The following is an 8,916-nucleotide window of genomic DNA, read 5'->3' on the forward strand; positions in this document are numbered from 1 at the left end:
CCTGTGGTCATCTCACTCTCACTTTCAAGAGCATAAAGGAAAAAATCTGTGTTCCGTACACTCAGTTTATTCTTAAAAAACTCCTCTGTCAGTTAAGTCACAGGGAAGGTGGAGTCAGAGAGGGCTATGGAGTAGTGGCTTTGCAGAAGGAGACAAAGGATACTTGCCTGTCAGCAATGCTTGTTGTTTTTCATATATTTATTTTTATCCATGTATCTTTAATTTAGAATCTGATAGCTAAATAAGTTGAATTTATGGTCATGCTCAGTGACTTCAGTCATGTCTGACTCTGTGCAACCCTGTTGGTTGTAGCCCACCAGACTTCTCTGTCCATGGGATTCTCCAGGCAAGAATATTGGAGTGGATTGTTATGCCCTCCTCTGGGTGATCTTCCTGACCCAGGGATCGAACTCAAGCCTCTTGGCGGATTCTTTACTGCTGAGCCACCAGGGAAGCCCTAACTTCATGGTGCTACTTTACTAATTCAGGAGTCTCTGGGCAGTAGCAGGGTAATCTGGGCCTTACATAGAGGGTACCTGCTTGGTCAGCTTCTGTGTTTAGTGAGGGCATGTTTCCTAGTTCATAAATGCCTTCTCGCTGTGATCACACACAGAGGAAGGGCCTAGAGAGCTCTCTTGGGTGTGGAGTCTCTTTTATAAGGGCCACGAATCCCATTCATGAGGGCCCCACCCATATGACCTAAGCATCTCCCTAGTGCTCTACCTCCCAATACTGTCACACTGGGCATTAGGGTTTCAGCATATGAATTCTGAGGGGGACACTCATTCAGACAATATCAAGTCCCTTTGGTACTAATATCTGGCCCTCAAATTCAAATTTTATGGTACAAAGATCACCTCCTTCTTAAGTTTTCAGCACTTTATATTCTTTTGTTTATTTTGGGTGAGTGCTGATTGAGTGAATAAATATTTGCATTAAAGTACTGTTTGACCTGAAAATTACCTTTCTCTTTTCAAAGATAAGCTCTGAAACTATGAACTGATACATTCTGAAATTATAAGTATAAATGTGCTTATAATGACCTGAGTTCTCAGATTTAAATGTTTTTTCCCCTCTGTATTACTTGGAGAGTCATATCTGAAAAATGTGCATGGTTTTATGTCAATATTCTAATATCTATATATAGTTTTTATTATAATTTATTCAAAATTTTCACTTATAAATTTCCCCCAACATATTCTAGGTCATTTGCATTTTTCTTGGACTTTCGTATCTCAAAGTAAATGGTAACACCACATTATCATTTAGATACTTTGCTTTTCCTTAAATCCTACAGTCATTGAACAGGCCCAGGAGATTCCTAGGCATGGAAGCTTATCAGAAGTATTACTGAAGAGGCCATATTTTCCTGGCCGGCATCTATTTCCCTTGCTCAGTACTCTATTAGACTGTCGTGTTTAAACATTTCCTTCTTTAGAAGAAATAAAAGCAAATTAAAAATATGTATAGCTAAATCTTGTCAGGCTTAGCCTCCCACTATATTTAGATTAAAAGTTAAAGGAATTTGAAGAAAAGCATGAACTTTCAGTTTTTAAGCATGGAGAGTTGATAGAGAAAAGTCATCAGTTACATAGGATTGAGGTCGGTCTCTAGTTTGCTTTTGTGGCTGGGTGGCGTACAACTCCAGTGCTTAGACTTCAGAATGTGGCTCCACACAAACATAGGTTTGTAATTCTTTAATGAAATATTTTGAAGACAGTTATTACTGTTACAGATAATTCCATAAAGCCAGTATTGTTCAGATTTTGAAAGGTACAACACTTCAAGAATATACATCATGGCCTTGGAAAATATCCTTCCTACTCAAATTCTGCTTTGCTTAATAATTTGGCATGAATTTAAGCATTTGTTAAATTTGCCCTATTTTGGCTTCATTTTTGATGCTTTACCTCTTAACCTGTTTATATTTAAAATTAAGAGAATGGTATGCTAAACGAGTCTTGCTGCCTGCAATCTAGACCGGTACAGTGGCTGTCCTTAGTACTCCTTCCAAAGATAGAAGCGTTTGATAAACATGGAGAGAATGAGGAGTAGTAGCAGAGGATGAGGGAATGAGTAAATGGGTTAGGTAAACATGGGCAATCCAGTATTGCAATGACACCTTGGAAGAAGCTAAGAGCAAGAGATGATCTTGTTTTTTACCTCAGTTGTATCTGATGCCTGAGAGGAGGAAATCCATATATTGCTGAGGCCACTGTAACATTTGGAAGCTGACAAAATGAAATGCAAGGTTACGAACCTGAGTGACATCACCCTAGAAAACATTTTCTTATGACGATGAACTAGACTATGAAGACTGGGTAGGATTCTAGTAACGTGCCAGTGGCTTTTGAATTGTTCTGCTTAAGCTGTCCAGGGTCAGAAACCAAAGCTTGGACTGTTACATACTGAGAAATGTGTGCTTGGTTTCATCTTCTTCTTCTTCTTTTTTTTTTTTTTTTTTTTGACACAGAGCTCCTAAATTCCTTGGAATTTGAGAGGGATGGGAATGATCTGAGTAATTTACACAGGCATCCTAAATCTCGGGAAATTTCCTGGGTGATAGCAGCAGCTTTGGTTCTAATGAGGTGACTTTTGGTGGGTGCATGGATAGTTCCTGGATGAGGGCTGCTCACCAGAAAGACAAAACCATGACTTTGCTGTTGTTCAGTTGTTCAGTCGTGTCCGACTCTTTGTGACTCCATTGACTGTAGGACGCCAGCCTTCCCTGTCTTTTACCATTTCCCGGAGCTTGTTCAAACTCATGTCCATTGAGTCAGTGATGTCATCCAAACATCTCATCCTCTGTCATCCCCTTCTCCTCCTGCCTTTCAGTCTTTCCCAGCATTAGGGTCTTTTCTAACGAATTGGGTCATTGTATCAGGTGGCCAAAATATTGGAACTTCAGCTTCAGCATCAGTCTTTTCAATGAATATTCAGAATTGATTTCCTTTAGGATTGACTGGTTTTATCACTTTGCTGTCCAAGGAATTCCTAAGAGTCTTCTCCAACAGCACAGTTTAAAAGCATAAATTCTTTAGTGCTCAGCCTTTTTTATGGTTCAGCTTTCACATCCATACATGACTACTGGAAAAAGCATAGCTTTAACAGTACGGATCATTGTCGGCAAAGTAATGTCTCTGCTTTTTAATAATGCTGTCTAGGTTGGTCATAACTTTTCTTCCAAGGAGCAAGCGTCTTTTAAATTTCATGGCTGCAGTCACCACCTGCAGTGATTTGGAGGACCAAGAAAATAAAAGTCTGTCATTGTTTCCATTGTTTCCCCATCTATTTGCCATGAAGTGATGGGACCAGATGCCATGATCTTCATTTTTTGAATGTTAAGTTTTAAGCCAGCTTTTTCACTCTACTCTTTCACCTTCATCAAGAGCCTCTTTAGTTTCTCTTCTTTTTCTGTGATAAGGGTGGTATCATCTGCATATGTGAGGATATTGATATATTTCCTGGCAGTCTTGATTCCAGCTTGTGTTTTATCCAGCCCAGCGTTTTGCATGATGTACTCTGCATAAAAGTTAAATAAGCAGAGTGACAATAAACAGCCTTGACATACTCCTTTTCCTATTTGGAACCCGTTTGTTTTTCCATATCTGGTTCTAACTGTTGCTTCTTGACCTACTTACAAGTTTCTCAGGAGCCAGGTAAGGTGGTATGGTATTCCCATCTCTTTAGGAATTTTCCACAGTTTTTAGTGATCCACACAGTCAAAGGCTTTGGCATAGTCAGTGAAGCAGAAGTGCATGTTTTTTGGAAATCTCTTGCTTTTCCTATGAACCAATGGATGTTGGCAATTTGACCTCTGATTTCTCTGCCTTTTCTAAATTCAACTTGTACATCTGGAAGTTCTCAATTCATGTACTGTTGATGCCTAGCCTGGAGGATTTTGAGCATTACTTTGCTAGTGAGTGAGATGAGTGCAATTGTACGGTAGTTTGAATATTCTTTGGTCTTGCACTTCTTTGGGATTGGAATACTCACCTTTTCCAGTCCTGTGGCCGCTGCTGAGTTTTTCAAATTTGCTCACACACTGAGTGCAGAACTTTAACAGCATCATCTTTTAGGGTTTGAAATAGTTTAGCTGGAATTCAGTACCTCCACCTGCTTTCTTCATAGTAATACTTCCTAAGGCCTACTTGACTTTGTACTCCAAGATGTCTGGCTCTAGGTGAGTGATCACACCATTGTGATTATCTGGGTCATTAAGATCTTTCATTAAGATATTTTTTTGTACAGTTCTTCTGTGTATTCTTGCCATCTATTTTAATATCGTCTGCTTCTGTTATGTCCTTACCATTTCTGTCCTTTACTGTGCCCATCTTGGCATGAAATGTTCCCTTGGTATCTCTTACTTTCTTCAAGAGGTCTATAGTCTTTCCCATTCTACTGTTTTCCTCTATTTCTGTGCATGGCTCGCTCACAAAGGCTTTCTTATCTCTCCTTCCTATTTGGAATTCTCCATTTAGATGGGTATATCTTTCCTTTTCTCCATTGTCTTTAGCTTCTCTTCTTTTCTCAGCTGTTTGTGAGGCCTCCTTGGACAACCATTTTTCCTTTTTGCATTTCTTTTTCATGGGGATGGTTTTGATCACTGCCTTCTGGACAGTGTTACAAACCTCTGTCCATAGTTCTTCAAGCACTCTGCATATCAGATCTAATCCCTTGAACCTATTTGTCACTTCCACTATATAATTGTAAGGAATTTGATTTAATTCATACCTGAATGGCCTAGTGGTTTTTCCTATTTTCTTCAGTTTAAGTCTGAATTTTGCAATAAGGAGTTCATGATCTGAGCCACAGTCAGCTCCTGGTCTTGTTTTTGTGGCCTGTGTAGAGCTTCTCCATCTTTGGCAGCAAAAAAACATAATCAGTCTGATTTCAGTATTGACCATCTGGTGATGTCCATGTGTAGAGTTGTCTCTTGTGTTGTTGGGAGAGGGTGTTTGCTATGACCATTGAGTTCTCCTGGCCAAACTCTATTTGCCTTTGCCCTGCTTGATTTTGTACTCCAAGGCCAAACTTGTCTGTTACTCCTGGTATCTCTTGACTTCCTACTTCTGAATTCCAATCCCCTATGATGAAAAGGACATCTTTTTCTTTTTTTAAAATTATTGTTAGTTCTACAAGGTCTTGTAGGTCTTCATAGAACCATTCAACTTTAGCTTCTTCAGCATTAGTGGTTGGGGCATAGACTTGGATTACTGTGATACTGAATGATTTGCCTTGGAAATGAATCAAGATCATTCTGTCATTTTTTATATTTCCTAACCTGGGGATGAGATGAGTCAAAGGGATTAATCACCTCCAGGGAATTTGACTTTGAAGACCAGTGGGATTTGATTACAGAACTTCCACAGGACTGGCAAAATGGAGACTCTTGGAGGGCTGAAACAAAATCTTGTGCACACCAGGACCCAGGAGAAAGGAGCAGTGACCCCACAAGAGTCTGAGCCAGACTTGCCTGTGAGTGTCCAGGCTGCAGGGTCAGGAACACTGATTACAACAGTCCTGGGAGATGGGTGGGCTGACATCAGTCATTTTGAAGAAGGTCTCTATTATTCCTACCATAGTTTTGCCTCAGGCCAAACTACAGGGAGGGAACACAGTCCTACCTATCAGCAGAAAATTGGATTAAAGATTTACTGAGCATGGCCTTGCCCACCAGAGCAAGACTCAGTTTTGCCCACAGTCAGTCCCTCCCATCAGGAAGCTTCCACAAGCCTCATAGCCTCATCCATCAGGGGGCAGACAGAATGAAAACCACAATCACAGAAAACTAACCAAACTGATCACATGGATCATAACCTTGTCTAGCTCAATGAAACTATAAGCCAGGCCATGTAGGGTCACCCAAGACTGATGGGTCATGGTGGAGAGTTCTGACAAAACATGGTCCATTGGAGAAGGGAATTGCGGATCACTTCAGCATTCTTGCCTTGAGAACCCTATGAACAGAATGAATGGGCAAAAAGATAGGACACTGAAAGATGAACACCGCAGGTCAGTAGGTGCCCAGTATGCTACTGAATTAGAGCAGAGAGAGAGAGAGAGTTCTAGAAGAATGAAAATCTGAGCCAAAGCGAATTCAACACTCAGTTGTGGATGTGTCTATCTGTGAAAGTAAAGTCCGATGCTGGAAAGAACAATGTCGCATAGGAATCTGGAAAGTTAGGTCCACGGATCAAGGTAAATTGGAAGTGGTCAAACAGGAGATGGGAAGACTGAACATTGACATTTTAGGAATCAGTGGACTAAAATGGACCAGAATGGGTGAATTTAATTCAGATGACAATTATTACCTACTACTGTGGGCAAGAATCCCTTGGAAGAAATGGAGTATTCCTCATAGTCAACAGGAGTCCAAAATGCCATTTTTGGGTGCAATCTTAAAAACAAAAAATGATTTCAATTCTTTTCTAAGGCAAACCATGACTAGAAACTTCTAATTTTCAGTCCCACAGTCTATCCTCAGGGGAGGGGAAATGGACTGGAGATTGTGTTAAAAAGTGATCATGCTTATTTGGTTGAGATGGTTGGATAGTATCACCTACTCAATGGACTTGAGTTTTAGCAAGCTCTGGGAGATGGTGAAGGATAGGTACCGGGGTCCAGCCCCGGTTGGATCCAGAGATTCCCTCAGGATGACGGCGTTGGCGAAAGGATAGCAAAGCGGAGAGATCAGAGGCTTGATCTAACTGGTTTACACAGAAAACCAATAAAGCCCCAACAGGGGACTTGCTCTGACCACGGAGGCCACAGGCGCCCTCTCAAATAGCTGAAGGTGCCCCACCTTGGGCACCTTCTCGAGTGGGTCTTAGAAGCCCAGGCAAATAAGTGGTCTCAGAGGGCCCCCACACTCCAAATTAGTCATCCTGAAGGAAGAACAGAGAAGAAAAGGAGAAAAAAGGAAACAAGAAAGAACGACATGGGGAGACCAAGCTTTGGTGAGCAAGGCCTGCAACTTTATTTTCCAAAGTAGCTTTTATACCTTAAGTTGTGCATAGAGGATAATAGGGGGTGTAGAGTCATGCAAGGTCAGCAGTCCTTGACCCTTATCGAAGCCAGCCTTTCTTTCTGCAAACTTATCATATGCAAAGGCTTTAGGTGATTTACATCATCTTCTGGCCAGGAGGCCTGTTAACATTTTATGACCCTTTCTTCTGATTAATGGTTAGTCAGTCAGAAAACGTATTTTCTCTAAAGGTGATTATTCTAAAGTCAGACACCACCCTCCAAAAGCATTAGATAAAGTTGCATTCCTATAGGGCAAAAGTGTGGTGGGCTATAACAAGAAAAGAATTAACTCAAGGGTCCAAGGTTGTTAACACCAAGGTTACTACTTATTTTCCCTATATACCAACTATATCAATTAATATACTCCCAAGGACACAATACAGGGCTTTAAGTTGATTTTTTGTAGAGAAAGGTGGTCGGGGGAAGCCCCCCGTTAATGTCAGAGGAGTTGGTGAAAGTCGTGAAACAGTAAAACAGACAGATTCTGGTTTTGGGGTAGATGCTCAAGCAGATCCAGGGGGGCCCTCAAGTCCTGACTCGCCTTTGTATGTTAGGCCCTCTCCACATGACCTTCGTCATGGGTGGAAACTCCCGTGCTGGCTCCCAGCTTATAGGCAAGCCTGGCATGCTGCAGTCCATGGGATTGCAAAGAGTCAGACATGACTGAGTGACTGAACAACAGCATGCCTGTTTGATGAAGCCTCCATAAATATCCCTGAAGTATGGGTTGAGAGAACTTCCAGATGCTGAATACATCCATGTCCTGGGAGAGTGGTGGACCCAAACTTCACAGGAACATAAGCTCCTGTACTGAGAACCCTTACAGAATTTGCCCTATATACCTCTTCATCTGAATGTTCATCTATATCCCTTATTATATAATAAACTGGTATACTTGTTTCCCTAAGGTCTCTGAGATTTTCTAGTAAATTATCCAACCCAAGGAGAGGGTTGTAGGAACCTCTGATTTGTATCCACTCAGTTAGAAGTTGGGTGGTCTGGGCTTGCAGTGGGCATCTGAAGTGGGGGAAGTCCTTGGGAGTTAGCCGTTAGCCTGCAGGATCTTCAGTTAATTCCATGTAGACAGTATCAAAATTGAATTGTAGGGCCCTCAGCTGGAGTTGGAGAATTGGTCAGTGTGGGGAAAAATATCCACATATTATGTGTCAGAATTCAAATATTTACAGTATAGTACAGAAAAGAAATAATTTCTTCCTTCAAATGGAAATAAATATTGAGGTTTGTCTTTGTCTTTTCTCAGGACCCAAAATAGTGGATCAGTTCAGTAGAGAGGGAGGAAAAAACCTTTGGAGCAGATGTCATTACCTAACCAAAACAACCTACTGTTTCTATTTTTAGTGAACTTGATTGGAATTTGATTTACACAGCAATTTTGTTGAATGTCCACTGTTTGCCATTATCAAAGTCAATAACCAAAGATACTTTTTTAAGGAACAATAGCTACTATGGATGTTTTGTGTTATATTCTGTTTTATACTTACCTGTGGTTGAAGAGCTGTTCAGAATTTTGAGAGAATTAATACACTATTAATATTTCAAGGGATGAAATAATTACTGTCAACTTGGGAATAAAAAAAAAAATATCTTCACAGAGGAAGTGGCTTTTATTTGTAGTCTGGAAATCTCCAGTTGGGGACTGAATCATAAATGTAAGTTTTTAGAACATTAAATGGTGATGAAAAATCTATTGCCTCATTGGAAAAGATCCAGCAGTGAAGAAAAGAATGAAGACACAAGTCACTTTTTAATAACATTCTGGAAAGTAAGCTGGGATGAAAATAAGTCACAGTTTCAGAGTTGAAAAAAGATTATCTTCATTCAAGACTGAGAGTAAGAAAAGTATATATTTGCAGATGGAATGCCATT

This window comes from Bubalus kerabau, chromosome 10 (assembly GCF_029407905.1).
Source record: "Bubalus kerabau isolate K-KA32 ecotype Philippines breed swamp buffalo chromosome 10, PCC_UOA_SB_1v2, whole genome shotgun sequence".
Lineage (NCBI taxonomy): Eukaryota > Metazoa > Chordata > Mammalia > Artiodactyla > Bovidae > Bubalus > Bubalus kerabau.